The sequence below is a fragment of the Dromiciops gliroides genome, chromosome 5 (assembly GCF_019393635.1).
Source record: "Dromiciops gliroides isolate mDroGli1 chromosome 5, mDroGli1.pri, whole genome shotgun sequence".
Lineage (NCBI taxonomy): Eukaryota > Metazoa > Chordata > Mammalia > Microbiotheria > Microbiotheriidae > Dromiciops > Dromiciops gliroides.
This window is the reverse complement of record NC_057865.1, coordinates 215,641,414-215,662,435: the sequence shown is the minus strand read 5'-3', so window position 1 is coordinate 215,662,435 and position 21,022 is coordinate 215,641,414. Positions and strand designations below refer to the sequence as shown.

At 40.3% G+C, this 21,022-nt stretch overlaps 1 protein-coding gene across 4 annotated transcripts in view; it reads right to left on the bottom strand.

Moving 5' to 3' along the window:
- SPATS2 (spermatogenesis associated serine rich 2) overlaps nucleotides 1–14,549 on the bottom strand; it is a 153,130-nt gene extending 138,581 nt beyond the window's left edge. For 2 of the 4 annotated variants that reach the window (XM_043968368.1, XM_043968369.1), the window contains exons 1-2: nucleotides 14,416–14,549; nucleotides 13,831–13,908 (exon numbers count right to left, since the gene is read on the bottom strand). The gene's annotated coding sequence lies outside the window, so the exon portion shown is untranslated. Of the gene's footprint in view, nucleotides 1–13,830; nucleotides 13,943–14,415 lie in introns of those variants that run through there. The other 2 variants (XM_043968367.1, XM_043968366.1) reach the window with 2 other exon arrangements.
- Between the last annotated feature and the right edge of the window lie 6,473 nt (nucleotides 14,550–21,022).

Below are 21,022 nucleotides of genomic sequence, written 5' to 3'. Positions count from 1 at the left end.
ATTCATTATTTGAACTCAAATTTTCCTGACTCCTGGTCCAGTCCTCTACACCTAGCTGCCCCAGAGGTAAAGCAGGAAGACTCAATAAATAATACACATAATGACTACAACAAAATAAAGGAAAAAGAATGAAACAACACTAAATGCTGTTTAAGTATAATGAACAAACGTGGGCCCTGAGAAGAGATGAGGAAAATGTACCTACTTCACTTCATTGCGCTGAAGGCCAGGACACATGGGGTGGCTTGGGTTAACCCCCATACTTTCCATACCAACAACCAGCTTTTAGAGCTAAGACTTCGGAGATAAGACCTGGGGCAATGTGAGTTAACTTCACCCCCAGGAAGACTGACCTTAGAGCCAGCTATAGGTCTTTAGGCAAAGTATATATAAAAGCAGTTTTAAGACTATGACAGGGGGCTCCTGAGACCACTAAGGAGTTCTTTTATTGCTATTTATCATATTGCTGGCAGCTTTTATCTGCTTTTTCCCCCTGTGAACTGCTTTTATATTGATGGCTTATATCTGGAGGTTTATTAAATATATTTTTATTAAAGAAATTATCTGAACCCCAAGGCTCTGAGTGTGCCAGACAGGGAACTACAACCTGGACAGAGATGGGAGATTGGGTGTGGAATATTCCATATATCATTAAATGCAATAACTGTGTTAGTTGCTTTCGCTTAACTTGGGCGGGGGGGGGGGGGGGTATCTTTTAATCACTGATAAAAGGGAAGGTTCACTGTGTAGGGGAGGGCATAGGCATAGATAGGATGTCCCAAAAGTCTTAGGGCAGGTCTGTTTTTAATAGTTTAAAGCTGCACTAAGACTTTTGGGATACCCTGTATTTGAAAATGAAGATTTTTTTTTTTTTAAAGTATCAATAAAACAATTGAAGTGTCTTACAATTAATTGGAAATGCAAGATAGAAGCTGGGGAAAGGCAAACACTAGTGATGTGGATTGGAGACTCAGGAATTTAAGACTTTGACAGTAGAAATTGTACAAAGAAGTAGAAGTCAAAACCTTGGGAAATGCTTACTCTTTTAAGTCAAAATAAGCAGACATGGAATAAAATAAAGAAATTGGTCAGAATAGTCAGGAGTAACAAAGACTCAAAGTAACCAAGGAAGGAAAGAGTTTCAAGGAAGAGGCCAATAATATAAAATACTAAAAAAGTAGTTAAAGGAAGATAAAAACTGAGAAAGTGGCAATAGCTTCTCCCAACTTCCAATTTAAATATGAAAACACGCACTTTTAAAAATTTGTATGTCATGTGTTAAATGTCTTTATTTTACATGCATCAGTATTCTTGGCAAAGTCAAAAACTATGTCTAACTGATTAACCATTAGAAAAATACATATGCACGAAAAGAATTTTTTGTGATAAAATATGAATAGATGGTTTTGAAGGAATCTAAGAAGACTTGTACAAATTCACACAAAGTGAGAACCCAGAAAATAATTTATTAGTAACATCATTGCAACAAAATACAACTGATTAAAAACCTTACTGTAATAATTTACAATAACATTGTAAGGAAAAATAACCTTAAAAACCTTAAGAATTCTGATCAATGTATACCAGTGATGTCAAACTCAAACAGAAACCAATTCCTGTAGGCCACACAGATTGACTTAAAAAAAAACACCATAAATTAACATTATCTGTGTCATACTATATTTTTATTTATTTTGTTAAATATTTCCCAATTATGTTTTATTCTGGCTCCACCCAGGAGTTTTCTTGCCAGACCCATGTGAGTTTGACACCTCTGAAGTACACAACCACAATTCCAGAAGACCAATGATGAAGTATTCTGTCCACCTTCTGACAGAAAGCTGATGGACTAATGGTACAGAATAAACCATATAATATGGGAATTTGTTTTGTTTAACTATATACACTTGTTACAAGAGTTTCATTTTCTTTTTAAATTGGGAATGGGAGGTGAAAGGGAATGGGACAGGAGGAACTAGCAAAGGTTACCCAAAGAAAAGAGTATCAATGAATCTTCTTAAATGCACAGAAGAGAACAGAAGAAACAAACAAGCAGGACGGCTTTGAAAGTTATGTGCTAAAGTTATTATATTTCCTCTGTTATCCTTCACTTTTTTGAAGAGAACGAATGACATCACAGGGTGATGTCTTGACTTGCGTGTGGTTTGGATTCGAGGCAGAGTTGCACAAAATCCTCTCTCTCTCTCTCTCTCTCTCTCTCTCTCTCTCTCTCTCTCTCTCTCTCTCTCTCTCCCCCCCCCTCCTCCTCAAGTCATCCAAGTACACGAGCAAAACAAAAGTCCAGACAACTGGTGATGCACAGGATGCCGTGGATGACTCTGGCATCCTTGATGTGTGACCGAGCTCTAAGTGCTCCATAGCACCTGTTTCAGCCACCTTCATGGCCACTGGAACAAATTGTTCTCATCTGCCCATTCCCCTGGGGAAAGCACATGCCTGGGGAACACATCTCCCTAACTCACCAACAGGTTTGAGGCCTCTAAGTTACCCTTAACATGGGTTAGTCAGTCTGCTGTGCCTGTTTTACCATGGTGGCGCCACTGCATGTGCTACAGCTTCTTGGAATCACAGGTAAGATTTGGGTGACAAATGAACACCAAAGGTGGATGAGCAGCCAAGCCCTTGATATATAAATATACAAAGTTATTGTGTACTTAAAAGGAAAAGCAAGCTGTATGAGACATTTGTGATTTCCATATACAATCCTCTTTGTATGTTATATTCTATATACAAAAATGCTCATTTGTTAAGTTCGGAATTTTAAAAATATACAAAATAAGTTCCTAATGACAGTACTGACAATTCCTGGAGGTAAACCTTCTTCCTAGGCCTCATGGCAACTGATTCTATCAAAAAGAGAAAAAAGAATAGCTGGTCCAAAGTTGAGCTGGAGCTTCTGGAAGTCTTCCAGTAAGTAACTATTCTATATTCAGTTTCCTGAAATCTTTCATGATTTAAATCACAAGAAGACATATAAATATAGTTTTCCCATTAATCAAGTAAATATGGAGGGTAATCCATACAATATTAAGTTTCAGAAGAATGATATATCCACAAATAGCTTTGTCATAACATAACAAGAAGCTAGCTGCATTTGATAGCATGGTGAGCTGATGACACAAAGAAACCAAGTTAGAGTCACAGATCTAATACCTATTCAAGTACCAGCTACAATCCTGGATTAGTCATTTAACTTTTCTGAGCCTCAGTTTTATCATCTGTAAAATGGGAATAATAAGTTTTGCATAGCATTGGAGTAAGAAATACCTGGGTTCTAGTATTAACTGACATATACTAACTGTGTCACTATAAACAAATCATGACCTCTCTTTTCTTTTTCTCTTTTTTTTTCTTTTGCAGAACAATGAGGGTTAAGTGACTTGCCCAGGGTCACACAGCTAGTAAGTGTCTGAGGTCACATTTGAACTTAGGTCCTCCTGAATTCAGGGTTGGTGCTTTATCTACTGCACCACCTAGCTGCCCAAATCATGACCTCTTAATGCCAAAGTTGCTTAACCGAATCAGTGGAAGAAGTTTCCATGTTGGAATTTCCCAGAGCAATGAAATTATAGGTTTAGCTCCACCTCCAAAAGTATTTATCATCACCCACTATACGGGGTTATTAAAAAGAAAGCATTGTGCAAACTTTAAAGAACTATATAAATATTAATTATCATTTTAGTGATTCTGCTGGTTTGGCTTTTAGGTGCTAACATATAACACTGTACCAGGTTGCTTTGCACACTTAAACCCATACAACAATTTCTCTCTCTCTCTCTCTCTCTCTCTCTCACACACACACACACACACACACACACACACACACACACACACCCCATTCTGCCATTTTCATTTGGAACAAACAAAAATACAGTAGCAGTTGGGCTTATTTACCAATAAAAATAAGAATTGTGAAACTGGGGTAGGTGGAATATCTCCTGAGGACAGGTAGGATGAGCTGCTTTTTCCCTAAAAGGAAAAGAAGCTATCTCCAAGATTAGAGTGGTCCAGAGGGCTAAGATTTGAGCTGCTTAAACAGCTTTCCTAGAAGCCAAAGGCATAAAAAAGCCTGCCCTTGAGTTAAGTGCCCCTGAGACTCGACAGCCTGACCCTAAAGTTAACATACTGTCCTGACCACATACATTTCTATGTGGAAATGAGGAGAAAGGCTTTGCCTACCTCAACCAGCACTGTATCCTGGCTGAATATCCTTTTCATGTTATAACTAAATAAACCTTTTGTTAACTCTCCGATGTTCAGCAAGTCTCATTTCCTTCCAATCCCAAACTTAAACAGAAAGACTAGTCTGTGTTAGGCTTAGTCCATGGCCCATAACAGCAAGAACCCACAGGTACCTATGCCAATTTATGTGAATGCAAATGCCACATCGTCAACACCTATTCACTCAACCTATTCATTGTTTGAGTTTCCCATTGAAGCTAATCTACCACCTGTTAAAATTCTTTGCTGTTACTGGCTACTGCTTCCCACACCTACCTCTAACTCCCAAGACTTAAAGTCATGGAATCTTAAAAGAGTTGGAAGAGCCCTTAAAAGTCATCTAGTCCAGGGGGCAGCTAGGTGGCGCAATGGATAAGGCACTAGCCTTGGATTCAGGAGGACCTGAGTTCAAACCCAGCCTCAGACAACTACTAGCTGTGCGACCCTGGGCAAGTCACTTAAACCCCATTGCCCTGCAAAAAAAAAAAAAAAAAAAAGTCATCTAGTCCAAGGGGCAGCTAGATGGCACAGTGGATAGAGCACCGGCCCTGGAGTCAGGAGGACCGGAGTTCAAATCCGGCCTCAGACACTTAACACTTACTAGCTGTGTGACCCTAGGCAAGTCACTTAACCCCAATTGCCTCACCCCCCCCAAAAAAAACTTTAAAAAAAAAGAAAAAAGTCATCTAGTCCAACCTCTTACTCAAAGAATACTCATAACATCCCTAAAAAGGTCATTCAGCCTCTGTTTTACAAGATAAAGCACTCCAGCAATTGAAAACTGTTAGAAAGTCTTTCTTCATGCTGACCAAAAACATCCATCTATAATTTCTCCTAATTTCTTCTAATTTTTAATTTTATGTTAATCCATACTCCATATGACATCTCTTCTAATGTTTAAAGAGTACGGTAAGATTTACTCATGTGCAAAATGAAGGAGTAAGACTAGAAGCCCTTTAACTCTAAATCTATGATCCCATGTCCCATCTTAATTTTCACCAGGAAAAAGAGGGATAATTTAAGATTCATTGGAAAGAAGAATGGGTTAGCATAGTGATGCAAAAAAAAGAAAAAAGCAAGGATCATTGAAACATGCATAAAGCAAAAACAAAGGCACAAAAAAGGTCAGAGAGAAGAAAAAGATCTCAGAAACTCAGTGTTAAAAAGAACTCAGAGGTCATCCAATTGGGCCTATTTTGTATTAATATAATCCCTCCCCCCAACTATATGTTAAAACACCTTTTAAACATTTTTTTAAGTTTTGAGTTCCAAATTCTCTTTCCCTCCTCCCTGAAACAGTGAGCAATCTGATATAGTTTAATACATGTGCAATCATGTAAAACATTTCCATATTAGTCATTTTGTACAAGAAGATTCAAATAAAAAAAGAATGAAAGTGAAAAATAGCATGCTTCAGTCTGTATTCAGGTAGTATCAGTTCTTTCTCTGGAGGCAGATAGCATGCTTCATCATTAGTCCTTTGGAATTGTCTTGGCTCGCTGTATTGCTGAGAATAGCTAAGTGATTCACAGCTCAACAATATTTCTATTACTGTGTATAACATTCTCTTGGTTCTGTTCACTTACTTTGCATCAGTTAATGTTGTCTTTCCAGATTTTTCTGAAATCATCCTGCTTGTCATTTCTTATAGTACAATAATACCCTATCACAATCATATACCACAGCTTGTTCAACCATTTCCCAGTTGATGGGCATCCTCTCAGTTCCCAAAAATAAATATTTTTGTAAAAATAGGTTCTTTTTTCTTTTTTTATGTCTTTGGGATATAGAAAAGCAATGGTATAGCTGGATCAAAGGGTACACAGTTTTATAGCACTTTGGGCACAGTTCCAAATTGCAGTTGAACCTATTCTTAAATAACAGGAATCCTATTTATAACATTCCCAAGTGGCTACAGACTTCCAGGGATAGAAAACCTAGTACCTCCTGAGGTACTCCATTCCATTCTGTTAGAAAGGTTTTCCCTGACAGTGAGCAAAAGTTTTCCTTTCTGAAACTTCCCTTATCGCTTCTACCTATGTTCTCTATAGGCAAAAAAACCCCAAATCTAAACTTACTTCAAATACCTAAAGACATATATGTCCTCACTATCTTCACTTTTCCAGGCTAAACTTATCCAGTTTGTTCGACTATTCCTCATATTGCATGGTCTCTGGTCCTCTCACCAAGCTGGTTACCCTCCTCTGGACATGCTCATTTGTCCTTCTTGCTATGAGGCTCCTAGGAGTGAACATAATATTCCTGATGGAGTCAAGAGAGAGTGGGACTATAATTTTCTTTGTTCTGGACTCTGCATCTATTTATGCAATTGAAAGTGAAGGGGAAGAGAGATAAAAAAAGAAATATGCATCTGTTTATGCAATTGAAAATAAAGGTGATGGGGAAGATGAGAAGGATGAAAAAAGAAAATCAGAGGAATTATATATAAATATATGTGCATGTGTATATAAGTATATACATATGTATATTCTCTATAACAGCTTTGGTCTCTACTCAGCCACAAAGCTCTAAAACAAAAGGCAATCAGCTACTGGGCACTGTCTAGCATTTGTTGGCTGAATATAGCAACTAAAACCATAAGGGCTGTTGGTCTACCCCCTTACCGAGTTAGGGTTTAGACCCTGGAAGACTGACACTGACATGGTTTAGCTGTCCCTAAAGGAATGAGCCCAAAAACTAGTGATAGAAAGCATAACCTAGCAGCCATAAGAACAACACAGCTGAGACTATGTGCCCAGCGGTTACTAAAGGACCACTAGAGAACAGCAAAGTAGTGTGCCCAAAGACACCAAGGAAATAGCAGAACATGCCAATAGAGACAACATTCCCAACAGTCATTTCAGGAACCAGCAGAGATACCAGGAGACCAGCACTTGACACTCACTACCTGTGTGACCCTGGGCAAGTCACTTAACCCCAACTGCCTCACCAAAAAAAGAAAAGAAAAAAAGTTAATAAGGCAGGACAGCTAGGTGGCCCAGTGGATAAAGAACCAGCCCTGGATTCAGGAGGACCTTAGTTCAAATCTGGCCTCAGACACCTGACACTTACTAGCTGTGTGACCCTGGGCAAGTCACTTAACCCTCACTGGCCTGCCCCCCTACCCAAAAAAAGTTATTAAGGCAATATGCTCAAGAACTGAAAAAGAGTAGCTGGACACAATAGAAATATTTTGATAAAACAATCATACACAATCAAAATTAATGTAACAGAAGTAGATAAGTGGGGAAACAGCAACTCTGACATGCTGGAATCAAAAATTGTGTGGGTAATTTGAGGAAGAATAATGTAAAGCTCCTGAGCTAGAACTTGAAAACAATAGAAACTGGCATTTATTACTAAGTAGACTATATGTATGTGGGCAGAAAAGATGGGTTTTTCTAAATTGGTCTTTTTAGACACATCCTATAGTAAATAAAAGCAGCATCTCCAAGTCAAAAGGGAAATAATATCTATCTACTCTGATTCATTCCACAATTAACTGATACCCTCCTTACCACAAGTCTTACTGGTCAAAGATTAGGTTATTTCCTCTAAAATAATATACTTATAATTAAATAATTTTCTTAATCATTACTTTATATTAAAGATTCCCTAAATTACCATAACCTTCCTCTTCCCAATAATGCAGGGCTACTATTTAGGATTCTATTCCAGTAAAAAGGCCCACCTGGCTCTACAGATGACACTCCTATTCATTTTGCTAAGATGAGCAGTACAGGTAGCCAGAGACTAGTTAATAGGCAGGTTAATTTAGATTACTGGGCACCCAAGCTATACCCACAAACCCACAGATAGTTGCTAGGGCCTAGCATATCAGGGACTTGTATCAGAAATGAGTAAATTCTTTTTTTTTTGTTTTGGGTTATTTGCGGAGCAATGGGGGTTAAGTGACTTGCCCAGGGTCACACAGCTAGTAAGTGTCAAGTGTCTGAGGCTGGATTTGAACTCGGGTACTCCTGAATCCAGGGGCCAGTGCTTTATCCACTGCGCCACCTAGCCGCCCCTGAAATGAGTGAATTCTAATTATTTAGTCATCTGGGAAGACATGCTAGCCTAAAGTCAATCCCAGGGATCCAGAAAACTGGCTATAACCTTAATGGGTATTTCAGAACCAGTCTGTCTTTAAGGGACCACACTGCTTCAAAGTGAGCCTACGGTTCAAAGATAACTCCAAGTAGATAATGGGGGACTCCAAGATCAGCTCTGTGAGATCCTAACTAAAAAAAAACTCACAGCAACTTTAGGACACCCCAGAAGCAAGAGAAACACTGTAAAATGTAGAAGATGTGTTAGGAAGTCTTTATATTTATAGCAATACAGAGACAATTATTTTTATAGCATTTGGAAAAAAATGAAGTAGGAGGCCAGGCAAAACTTGAGACCATTTTTTTGTCACTCTGCAATGACGGTATTTGAGCATATTTCACACTTGCCAACGTGACAACTCACTTTAGTTATACAGATGCCAGGGCCAAACAAGTGATTTCAGCAATGAGTTACTGGCCCAGTACAGACCAAGTTAACAGCCCCAAACTTCCCTTCCTGTTCTTCCCATGGTCTAAAACCATCTGCCTAAAACAGGAGAAATACATTAGAAAAGGTGGCCAGCAAGCAAAATGATTTTTTTTCCTCAAAGGCAGATAACTGGCACAGACCGCTCCACAATGACAATGTATTTTTCAAATATATATATATATGATATTTGAGTTCAAATATATGTGCATAGATATAGATATATAGAAAATACACATGCATATATCCACAGAAGATTTTGCTAAGATGATTACCTATGTTTGCAGGTACAGCTGAAAAGCTCAATGAGTAATAAACAGTACCTTCCACACTGTACATATGTAAAGACAACACATTTATTAAAAGAAATATTTATTTATATATTTTGTTTTTATATCATCTACATTTCCCAATGTATCCCACTAACTTCCCCCTCCCAAGGAACCATTCCTTATAAAAAGAATTGAAGGGTTCAACAAACTAACATATCAAAAAAGTCTGATATTATTTGCCATTGATTGATATTGTTCCACATACATAGTACTGCAAGTGTCCTTGGATACCTTTTCTTTGAAGCCAGCTTTATCACTATAATTTCAAAGCATCGTTTCAATTATTCTACCATTGTTCTTTTCATTTACCTGTATTTTTCCCTGGTTCTGCTTACTTTAATGCACCTCAGTTCACGTAAGTCTTCTCATGGTTCTGAATTCAGTACTTACAAACCAGTAATAGCCTATTACATTCATGTACCATAACTTGTTTAGCCATTCTCCAAATAATGGACATTTACTTTGTTTCCTGTTCTTTGCTATTACAAAAAGTGCTGCTTTAAATCTTTTGGTGTATGTGGGACTTTTTTGTAGCTGACCTCCTTGGGGTATAGGTATACCAGTGGGATCTCTGGGTCAAAAGATAAAGACATTTTAGTCACACTCGTTGCATAATTCTATATTGCTTTCCAGAATGGCTGGACCAATTCACAGTCCCACCAAGATATTGGTGTGTCCATCTTTCCACACTTCCTCCAACATCGACCATTTACATCTTTGCCAATTTACTGGATGTGAAGTGAAGCCTCAGAGCTAAGAGACAACATTTTTAATAGAAACATCCATCTCCTGCTCCAGCTGAAGTTTTCAACTGATTAAGGTGACTCAAGTCAAAATGAAATTTAACCCTTGCCAGATGGCTTACATGCACACTCATATACATGGCTAGGGACCAGATCTGTGATTTAAGTGGTATAGTGAACTCTTGCACAAGTAAACGCCCTCTGTCAATAGATGTTAGTACCTTCCTTAGTAGTCTTAAGAGAACTGCCTAGAGCATGGAGAGGTTAAAAGAATTATTCAGGGTCACAGAGGCAATATATGTCAGAGCCAGTACTGGAAAGCAGGTCTCCGTGGCTTCAAAGCCAGCTCTCTAACCAACTATTCCATGATGCCTCATATTCTACATAAGATAATAATATGGAAAGTGTGGTGGTCATTATCATTATTATTAGAACAATACTTGAATAATGTATGTAAAGACGCTGATGCTTCTGGTAGTTTCTGAGAGTTCTTACTATCAGGACTTGTTTTGAGTTTAAGATTTTCTAGTGATATATATCCTAACTAAAAAAAAAAAATTCACGTACATACATACACACATGCACACATATGCAGACACATCTGAACCTCAATAATCCTGTGAAGCAGGTACCATAAATATTATTATCCACATTTGGAATGTGGATATGATGTCAATGATGAGGAAAGTGAAGCTCAGAAAGGTTAAGTAACTCCCCAAAGCTATACAAAGAGTGTCAGAAAGATTCAAACCTCTTGACTCCAAGTATAGAGCTCTTTCATAATAAAAGCCATACCTAAAAGTTACTAAGCATGATAATCACAAACTGTGGCCAAAACAAATGGAAACAAGTTTCTAAATGGTATCACTAATAAGGGTAGTTCCTCCTCTTACGACCCCCAATTTGCTATCTGGGTAGTTATAATATAAGAGTAAAAATAGGAAGCATGAAATTTCATTATACACCCTCAAGATACAATAAAGGCTGGAAGCTATTCTATAGGATCTGCAAAGAAGGGATCCACCCTTCTAAATGTAGAACCAGTTCCCCTGGGATAGAAACTAAATCTCTAGTCGTTTCTCTCGAGGAATAGGTCGACTTTATGCTCCTGAAATAAAATGGCTCCTACAGAAGGGGTCAGCTTATTTAAGGTAGTGTCCACTTCCAGAAGTATATCATTAGCAGCAAACAGAGATATTAAGTGTGTGCCTTGTCCATCAGAATCTGCAACCTTCTGATCCATTAAAAATACCTTTCCATTCCCAAGTTGTTTTGTCCCATCACCTGCAGTTGTTCCCTCGAGTCCTAGCTGTATGTATCTCTCTACTCTGACCAGCTTTCCTTCACAATTTCCAAGAAGCTATTATCTACACTTGGGGTAAATGTTATTCCTGGGTTGTTTCAGTCATGTCCGACTCTTTGTGACCCCATTTTTGGGTTTTCTTGGCAAGGATACCAACATGGTTTGCTATTTCTCCAGATCATTTAACAGATAAGGAAACTGAGGCAGAGTGAAGTGACTTGCCCAGGTTTACCAAGCTATAAAGTGTCTGAGGTTGGATTTGAACTCATGAAGATGAATATTCCTAATGCCCAATGTTAGGTACCAAATATAAGGTTAAATGGTACCAGGAAGAACACTTGGACACTGGATTTTCTCTGGTTTTCTGAAGTTTTGATCCCACAGAAGTCTATCTACACTTCAAAGTGCCACCTATACCACACCTTTCAGTGGTATATGAGGCTAAATAAAGCAACAGGTGTATCTAACAGAGCAAGCCATGAACAGCATGTTAGCCCTCATATCTGTAGCCCCTGATAACTAAAAGGCAAATCGAAGCAGTAGATGGAGTTGACCCCAGAAGTCAGGAAGACTGGGGCTCCAGTCCCACCTCAGACAAACTAGCTCTATGTTCACAGTCAAGTCTCTTAACCTCTCAATGTCCCAAGCAACTTTCTATGACTGTGAGTAACAGTTTATGACCTGAATTGGTAGTCAGTGTCAACCCCATGAATTTCCCAACATCAATGATGTATATGTAGAGTTGCCCTAGAAAGCAGATTTGAGAAAATGTACGTCCCTCCCTTTTTACTACTGATGCAGCAAGGGATGCCTTGAAGGATAAAGGAGGAAGAAAGATATATTTGGAAATGATGCTTATGTAAAAAGAAGAGGAATCAATTTTTAAAATCTAAAGCATACCAAAAAACCACAGATACAGGCCAAAAAAAAAATCTGGACCTCAGAAATGCTCTCAAATAACAAAGGGCACCCTCCCCCCTCAGTAAATTGCCCAGATGTGACCCCAGCTTAGCAGAATCAGTATTTATTTCATCTGGCCTGAGTTTCAACCAGTTTACTTTATTTACTACTGCAACTTTGTTGGACCCTAAGAAAATAAGAAACCAAGCAAGCAATAAAGATTTAGAAACAAGCAAAGCTATACTGTCATTAATGAAGCCACTGCAAATCAAATTCTCAATTCTCAACTTATTTACTTTTCACAACTTGCCAAGAAAGGAGATGGTTTAGAACACTAAATGCCCACATAAAATGAACTTTAGGAGAGTTGAAAAGTATCTTAATGCCACTAGCTTGGTCCCTAAGATTTAAATTTATATTCTCCCAACAATCTTAAGTAAGCAGAACCTTAAAGAGGAAAAGCTTTAAAGTGGATTTATGAATATCTGACTACATGCAGTATTTAAAGAAACAATAATGTTAACATTCAATCTAAACTGTAAGAGGCATTAAAAAAAATACCAGAATTGTTTTCTCATCTTTTCAAACCATTCTGAAAATGTATTTAAAAGCATCACCATCAAGAAAAAATCCGGAGAAGTGGGATCACTGTCATGAAATCAACCAATTGAGAAAAACATGATTTTAACAAAGCAGAACCAGTTTAGCTTTTTATTAGAGCTACCTAATATAGTTCCAAGGGGGTGGCAGCTAAAACAAATATAACAGAGGAAACAAACTCCTGGCCTTCACCAAAAGCCATAGATTGCTGGATTGCAACTGACTCAACTCAAAGACAAATGCTAATCTGTAATGCACTTTCCTCCTCTCCTGCTCTACTAGCCACAGGTAATTTACATTTAGTAATAATTTACCTATGGGGGGGGGGATGTTATGTGTAAGCCGCATCATCAGAAGGAACAAATAATCACCAAATCATGGGGAAAAAAAAGTTCCCCACACTAGAGAAGTGAGGCCTTAAAAAGATCTGGATTCCAAATAAATTCAATCATTCTGGAAGACCTAAAGAAGAAAAAAAAAAAGGAACCAGGGTCCACAGACTACCTATACCCTTTCTTCACCAACTGGTTTCTCTTCTTTACTTCAGATGTACACTAAAGATTTTTCTTTGCTCCGCGTCATTTATTCTTTGTTTCCCCCATACCCCATTTCCCCCTTTTCTCTCCTTAACTCTATTTTTAAATGCTATCATTGTCTTCTCCGAATTCTTTATTTCCTTAGAAACCCCCAACTCATCTTACCCATGCCCTATTATCTTCTATGTGCACTACAGCCCAACCTCTCCACTACCTCTGGCTTTCCCATCTCCCTAGTTCTTCCCTTCTGTCTTACAATGCATTATTATTGTTGTTATTATTATTATTACCACCTACTCCACTAGCTCCCTATGCCACGAAGTCCCCCTTTTACTCTATTGTTTCTCTGCCCTGTGCCCCCTTAGAAGCCCCTCCGGCGGCCCCTAACCGTCTCCGCTTCCCCCACCCCCCCACCCCCGCCTGCAGGGGCCTCTCTCATCCTCCCAGGGTCCGCATCCCAAGGCTCTCGTTTTCTTACAAGCTCGGGACTACCCCAGCACCCCAGCTAAAACCACCCCTGGATCCCCGCCCCACCCCCCCGGTCGCTCATCCAGCTTCTCCCCCCCGCCCCCCCCTCCCCCCCCCCCCGCCCCACTTCCCTTACCTCCAGTCTCTTCCCTCCCCTCCCCCAGACTCACCTCACCCCTCCCCCGCGGTCACTTTCGCTTCGGCAGCCTCCCGGCTCCGGGCTCAGCGTCCGGGATGCCCCGGGGGGTCTGACAAGAGGAAAGAGGACCTTTTCTTTTCCCCCTCCTCCTCCTCCTCCTCCTCCTCCTCCGCCGCCGCCGCGCTCTTCCCCCGCTCTTCACGTATCCACCGCCGCCTCCGCCTCCCCCACTTCCCACCTCAGCAAGGCCCCGGGAGAGCCGGGCAGGGAATCACCTCCGGGGCTGAGGGGGCAGGAGCTCCGGCTTATTCAACCCGACCCCCTCTGGGGGGATATCAGCCCGCCCCACCCGAGAGCCTCAATCAGCGCGTGCGCTCGAAGAGCTTAGCGAGCCGGGCGCGTGCCCGCGTCGGCGCGAACCCGGGGCGCCGAGCTCGAGGCCGTTGGGGAGGGAAGAAGAGCAGGCAACAGGCTTGTCAAGGTACGCGGGAGTTCGGAGGCGGCACGCGCTGGAAGACCCTCCGAAGCGGAGGGGGGTGGGGGGAAGCTCCCGTTTGGTCCCGCCTCCTTCCTCCCCCTCCCCCAGCACTACTTCACCCCTGCTCCTGGCACCGACCCTTCGAGCGCCGCCCGGACCCCCACACCCCCCAAGTTGGAGGAAGCACTGGTCCAGCCGAGGTGGAGAAGGACAAGGGGGAAGAAGCCGAGATGGGAGGGGTCGCCGGCGCACGCGCAGAACCGTCTTTGCCCTGAAAAGCGGGCGGTAACGGCGCGCGCTGGCTGGCGCGGAGATCCGAGTTCCAACGGCGGAAAGAGCCGATCTTTATCCGGAGTTTGCCGAAGACGAGAGCCGGGGAGGAGAAGGTTGCATTAGCTCCACCCCTATCTCTACGGCCGACCGACCTCCCCTCCTTTACGACCCCGAAGGGTTCCACCCCCTTGCTTCATACACTTCCATTCTCTGTCTCCAGCCTATTTGCTTTCCCAAATTTTTAACTCAGAAACCCCCTTCGCCGCGGTAGGGAGAATGTTTGGTAACCCATGGCAACCGCCAGCTGGAGGCGTGGCCTCAGCACTGCCCGCAGTTCTTCCACTGCCCTGGCCCGTGGCGCCCCACGTGGGCCAGGCACCGCTACCCTCGGTTGGCCTGTCACCCCTCGCCTTCCTCTGTTTTGCTTCCGCTCTGGAACATGCACAACCAGGCGTCATACCAAAGGGGGACTTCCAAATCCATTCCTACTTTGCTGGGTGCAGCTGTAATGAGCTCTGCTCTTTAATTTCATTTCAACCAATCAGTTAACATTTATCAAGCATCTACTATGTGCCAAGCACGGTGCTAAGCGGCGGGAAAACAAAAAGGGGCAAAGACAGTTCCTGCTTCGAGAAGCCTACAATCTAATGGGGAAGACAACATGCAAATATATATATATATGTATATGCAAATATATGTACAAATATGTAACTATATAGAGGATAATTAAGAAATAAGAGAGAAGGCACTAGAATTAAGAGGGGTTGGGGAAGGCTTCCGGTAAAAGATGGGATTTTCCTTGGGACTTAAGGGAGGCTGGTAAGGTCAGAAGTGGAGCTTAGGAGGGAGAGCATTGTATATTTCTACTCCATGTATGTCTCCTGTAGAAATCCTGGGTTCCCTCCTTAGACTGTATGTAAGCTTCCAGACTGCAGGAACTTTGTCCAATGGAGGGGGGGGGAGAGGAAGAAGATAAATTAATACAATATGTTATATGATATTTCATATTTTATACTTTTCCCCTTGCCCCATCCCTGTTCCTAAGATTCTGCTCTGAGAGCTATGGTCTCCAGACCAGAAATGTTGGTCAGTGGTATATTTAGGAGGGGGCTTTGAAGGGCTGAGAGGTAAGGACTTGAGTTTGAAGAGATAAACCAGAAATTTCTTTGCTTCCTGTTTTGCTCTGAAACCCCAGCATCCCAGACCATCAGAGGTCATCCAATACAACCAGTACCTTAAATAGAATCCACCCCCTATATCCTCTAAAATATAACAAAGTGGGTATTCTACCTTTGCTTGTGATGAGTCCATTTCTGGATAACTATAATTGTTGGAAGGTTTTTCTGCCACCAAGCCTAAATTTTCCTGTCATTTCCTCCCATTGCTGCTTTATAGATTAGAAAACCAAGGCAATCAGTTGGGGAATGGCTGAACAAGTTGTGGTATATGAATGTAATGGAATTCTATTGTTCTGTAAGAAAAGATGAGCAGGCAGATTTCAGAGAAACCTGGAAGGACTTGCATGGACTAATGATGAGTGAGACAAGCAGAACCAGGAGAACATTGTACACAGTATCAACAACATTGTGTGTTGATCAACTGTGATAGACTTGATTCTTCTCAGGAATACAATGGTACAAGAAATTTTCAGGGGACTCATGATGGAAAAGCCTCTCCAAATCCAGAAAAAAGTAAAAAAAAGAACTGTGGAATATGGATGCTGATTGAACCATACTATTTCTTTTGGTTTTGGTGCTGTTGTTTCTCTATTTTGAGGTTTTTCCTTATTGCTCTGATTCTTCTCTTATAGCATGACTGATGCAGAAATATTTTTAATGTTGCTATATATATGTATGTGTATATAGATGTGTGTTCATATATATACATATATACATATACATATATATATACCTATATCGGATTGCCTGCTGTCTAGGGGAGGGAGGGGAGGGAGGGAGAAAATTTTGAAATTGGAAATCTTATATAAACAAATGCTGAAAACTATCTCTATGTAACTGGAAAATAATAAAATACTTTTATTTTTAAAAAAAGAAAAAGAAAACCAAGGCATAAGTTTAAACAAAGTGTCAAAACTATATAGGAACCCAAGTGTCCTGTGTCCTTTGCTGCCCTTTGGGATGGTATATCAGTTACTTTCCTAACATGTGGCATAAAGGACTTAAATACTCCAGATATGCTCTGACTGGAACAACATAAAGCCTAACTACTACTTCCACGTAGTTTGGGATCTAAACTTGAACACTGGGTTAAATCCATTATAATCAAATTTAATAGGGATACTTAGTTAGGGTAAAAAAAAATCAACTTTACAAGTAAAAAGAAGAGGGAGTACAAAGTTGGCCAGAAGTTTAAATGATCTCAAGGTTTTAGTGAACTGCAGGCTCAGTCAATATGAGTCAAAGTGTTCTAGAACAGCCAAAACAGCTGCCATTAAAAGACATAGAATCCTAGGATATGGAAATAGTACATGGGAACCCAGGTCTCCTGTGTCCTTTGCTATCCTGAGGCCCAAATTGGCCTCTCTGTAAATTCCAGCCTTTGCATGTGTTGCCATTAAAAGTCCCAGCCATGTGGAGTTTGTGCCTCTCAGACTTAGCAGGTGCCTAAGACCATATGAGTCACTATACCCTGATGATTATTAACGAGATACATTTCTAGATGGAGATCGAGTGCCATCTCCAGAGAAGCTAAATGGTACTGTACCCTTGTTGCATATTCTTGCTGCATTAGGGCAAAGTAAATCTACTTTGTTAAATGTTCAGTTTAGATTAGAGTGCCTCATTTTGTCCCAACATCAAACCTGAACAAAGAAGGTGTTGACATTAGAACCACAACTACAATAATAATCAATAATAATCCCTCAAATTTCCAGGTCCCTTTAGAGGTCTTTGCTTGTTTTCTATTCATGCTGTTGTTTGTTTTTACCCAAACTTTACTATGCACTTCAGTTCAACTGATCCTATTTCATTGCAGTCTTGAATAATGCCTGAAAAGACTTAGCATCAACAGCCATTACAATCTCACTAATAGTCACTGAAGTATGCTCTATAGGGGGTACAACTTATGCAGATGTCCTTGCAGTGATATCCCCATAATAAGGGGGCAGCAAGGTGATGTAGTAGATAAAGCACAGGCCCTGGATTCAGGAGGACCTGAGTTCAAATCCGGTCTCAGACATTTGATACTTACTAGCTGTGTGACACTGGGCAAGTCACTTAACCCTCACTGCCCTGCAATAAATAGATAGATAGATAGATAGATAGATAGATAGATAGATAGATAGATAGATAGATAGATAGATAGATAAAATAAACTATAGTATAGTGTAAACATAACATTTATATGCACTGGGAAACCAAAAAATTCCTGTGACTTGTTTTATTGGGATATTCACTTTGTTTGGAATGGTCTGGAATGGAACTTTCACCACAGTGTCTCATGTAGCCTTTAATTGTGCATATCACAACAAATGTGTTAAGTCCTTAAAGAAATGGGAGTACTAGGGGGCAGCTAGGTGGCACAGTGGATAAAGCACCGACCCTGGATTCAGGAGGACCTGAGTTCAAATCTGGCCTCAGCCGTTTGACACTTACTAGCTGTGTGACCCTGGGCAAGTCACTTAACCCTCATTGCCCTGCAAGAAAAGAAAAGAAAAGGGAGTACCAGATCATCTGACTTGTTTTCTAAGGAACCTATAGTCAGGCCAAGAAGCAGCAGTTAGAACCAAACATGGAACAACTGATTGGTTTAAGATTGGGAAAGGAGTGCAATTGTCATCTTATTTATTTAACTTCTATGCAGAGTACATCATGTGAAATGTCAAGCCGAATGAATCAAAAGCTGGAATTAAGGTTGATAGGAAAAATATCAACAATCTCAGATGCAGGTGATACTACTCTGATGGCAGAAAGTGAATAGGAATTAAGAAATTTCTTGATGAGGGTAAGAGAGGAAAGTGTAAAAGCTGACTTGAAGCTTAATATAAAAAAACACTAAGATCTTGGCAACCGATCCCATCACTTCGTGGCAAATAGAGGGAAAAGAAATGGAAGCAGTGTCAGATTTTATATTCTTAGGCTCAAAGATCACTGCAGACTGTGACTGCAGCCATGAAATGAAAAGACGTTTGCTCCTTAGAAGGAAAGCTATGGCAAACCTGGGCAGCAGACTAAAAAGCAGAGACATCGCCTCAACCACAAAGGTCTGTAAAGTCAAAACTATGTTTTTGCCAGTAGCAATGAATGGCTGTGTGAGGAAAGCTGAGCACCACAGAATAGACACTTTCAAATTGTGATGCAGGAGACTTTTGAGAGTCCCTTGGACAGCAAGGAGATCAAATCAGGCAGTACTTAAAGAAATTAATTCAGACAATTCACTAGAAGATCAAATACTGAAGCTGAAGCTTAAATACTTTGGTCATGTAATGAGAAGATGGTACTCAATGGAAAAGACCCTGATGTTGAGAAAGATTGAAGACAAAAGGAAAAGGAGATGGCAGAGGATGCAATGGATATATAGTGTCATAGAAACAATGAACATGAACTTGGACAGATTTCAAGAGATAGTGGAGGATAGAAGAGTCTGGCATGCTATCTATGATCCATGGGATCATGAAGAGTTGGACATGAGTTAACAAAAAAAAGTCTGTACTCAATGAAAGACCTATGATTACATAATCACTGAATATTAGGGCTGGAGGACACTTTACATATCATGTAATCCAACCTTTTCATTTTATACACACATATATACACATACATACATATCACATATACATATATACTTACACACACTCAGATAGATATAGATATATATGCTCTTCAGAGTTTCTAAGGTGATACAGGTGCTGGAGATGGGTTCCTGTTTGTCAGAAAAGAAATTCTCTGTGTTCTCTTCCTTGACTGCTCAAAGATTTAGTGTTGCCCCTAAACTAATATAGCTACATTTGACTGACAAGCCTACTTCCAATCCTAAGTAGGGAGTGTGGGAGCATGCTGGTAAAAGGACAATTAAAGACACAACCACTACCCATGACTGATCCCGCTTGGACCAAACGTTTTGCTGCAGACTGAGAATCAGAAATAGTAGCAAATGCCAGGATACCAATATAAGAATTATACGGCCAGCTATATAGGAACCACAGAGAGTAGACATTGAATTGATGGAATGGTTCATGCTGCTGCAAACAGACTGGTGATTCCTTACTTTCCTGTTCTCTCCTTTTCATTCTCCCTGAAAAGGTCTACCTGTTCTGCAATCTCTGTTTTTGCTTCATATTTACTTTTTGTTTTAAAATTAGTATCTAAGATAAAAATGGTTAGCCAATGCATTGCTAATCCTTGTGTTTTATTATTCAAATTCAGCAGAAGAAAAGCAGAAGGGGCAGGATGCCTAAAAGAAAGATAAATTTCACAACTGTGACATTAAAAAAAATTTCTAGGAAAAAAACCACAACCAAACCTTGACTCAAGCTGAACAAAAGAGAATTATTGATTCACATGGTTTAATTTCCCATACCAAGGAGAAAATGTGGACCTGGCTCAATCCTAGACAATAAGACAGCAGTTTGAGGCAGCTAGATGGTGCAGTGGATAGAGCACTGGCCCTGGAGTCAGGAGTATCTGAGTTCAAATCTGGCCTCGGACACTTAATACTTACTAGCTATGTGACCCTGGGCAAGTCACTTAACCCCAATTGCCTCACTTAAAAAAAAAAAAAATAAGACAGCAGTTTTGGTGGGAATGTGGCCGTGATGACTTGGAATTGATATGAGAGGTGGCCTTTTGGCCACTTTCTCTTCCCACTTTCTTCCCAAGGTGGTCTTGAAAGGAAAACCATTCCTCCATAGGACTGGAATGGAGGGGGAGAAAAGCCATATTCAATAAAAGAAGTTGAAGGAGCACCTGGGAAAGAATGATGCCTCCCATAGAAGAATTAGAGTCAGAAGGAAGAAAAAACGAGACCCCTCACCAAAACAACACTGTTACCTTAATTAATAGTGCTATATGCAGAGGAAAAAACAAACTCAGAGAAATTAAATTACTTCCTCTGTCTACACAGCTGGTCAGGGGCACAACTAGGACTAGTAGTGTCCTATTCTCTGTCATTTGACCTTTTCTAAGATGTTACTAATGGCTGAGAAGGATGTGTTAGTGTTGTGATTATATTTCTGATAGAATTGCATGTATACTCAATCATCTATTCATTAAGTTATTAGTAATAAAGATATAAAGTGATAAGTTATATATAATACAAGACAATTCACCCTCCAGAAGCTTACAAGATGATAAGGTGAGATGTTCCTGATGAGACAACTAAAGAAGTTCCAAGACAACCTAAGAAAGTATAAGTTAGTAGGAGTAGAGAGGGGATTCACAGAAGACTGTGATGACTCAATAACTTCAGGGTAGAGTTGGTCCTGAAGGCCTTCAATGAGTCTGGACCATGAAGT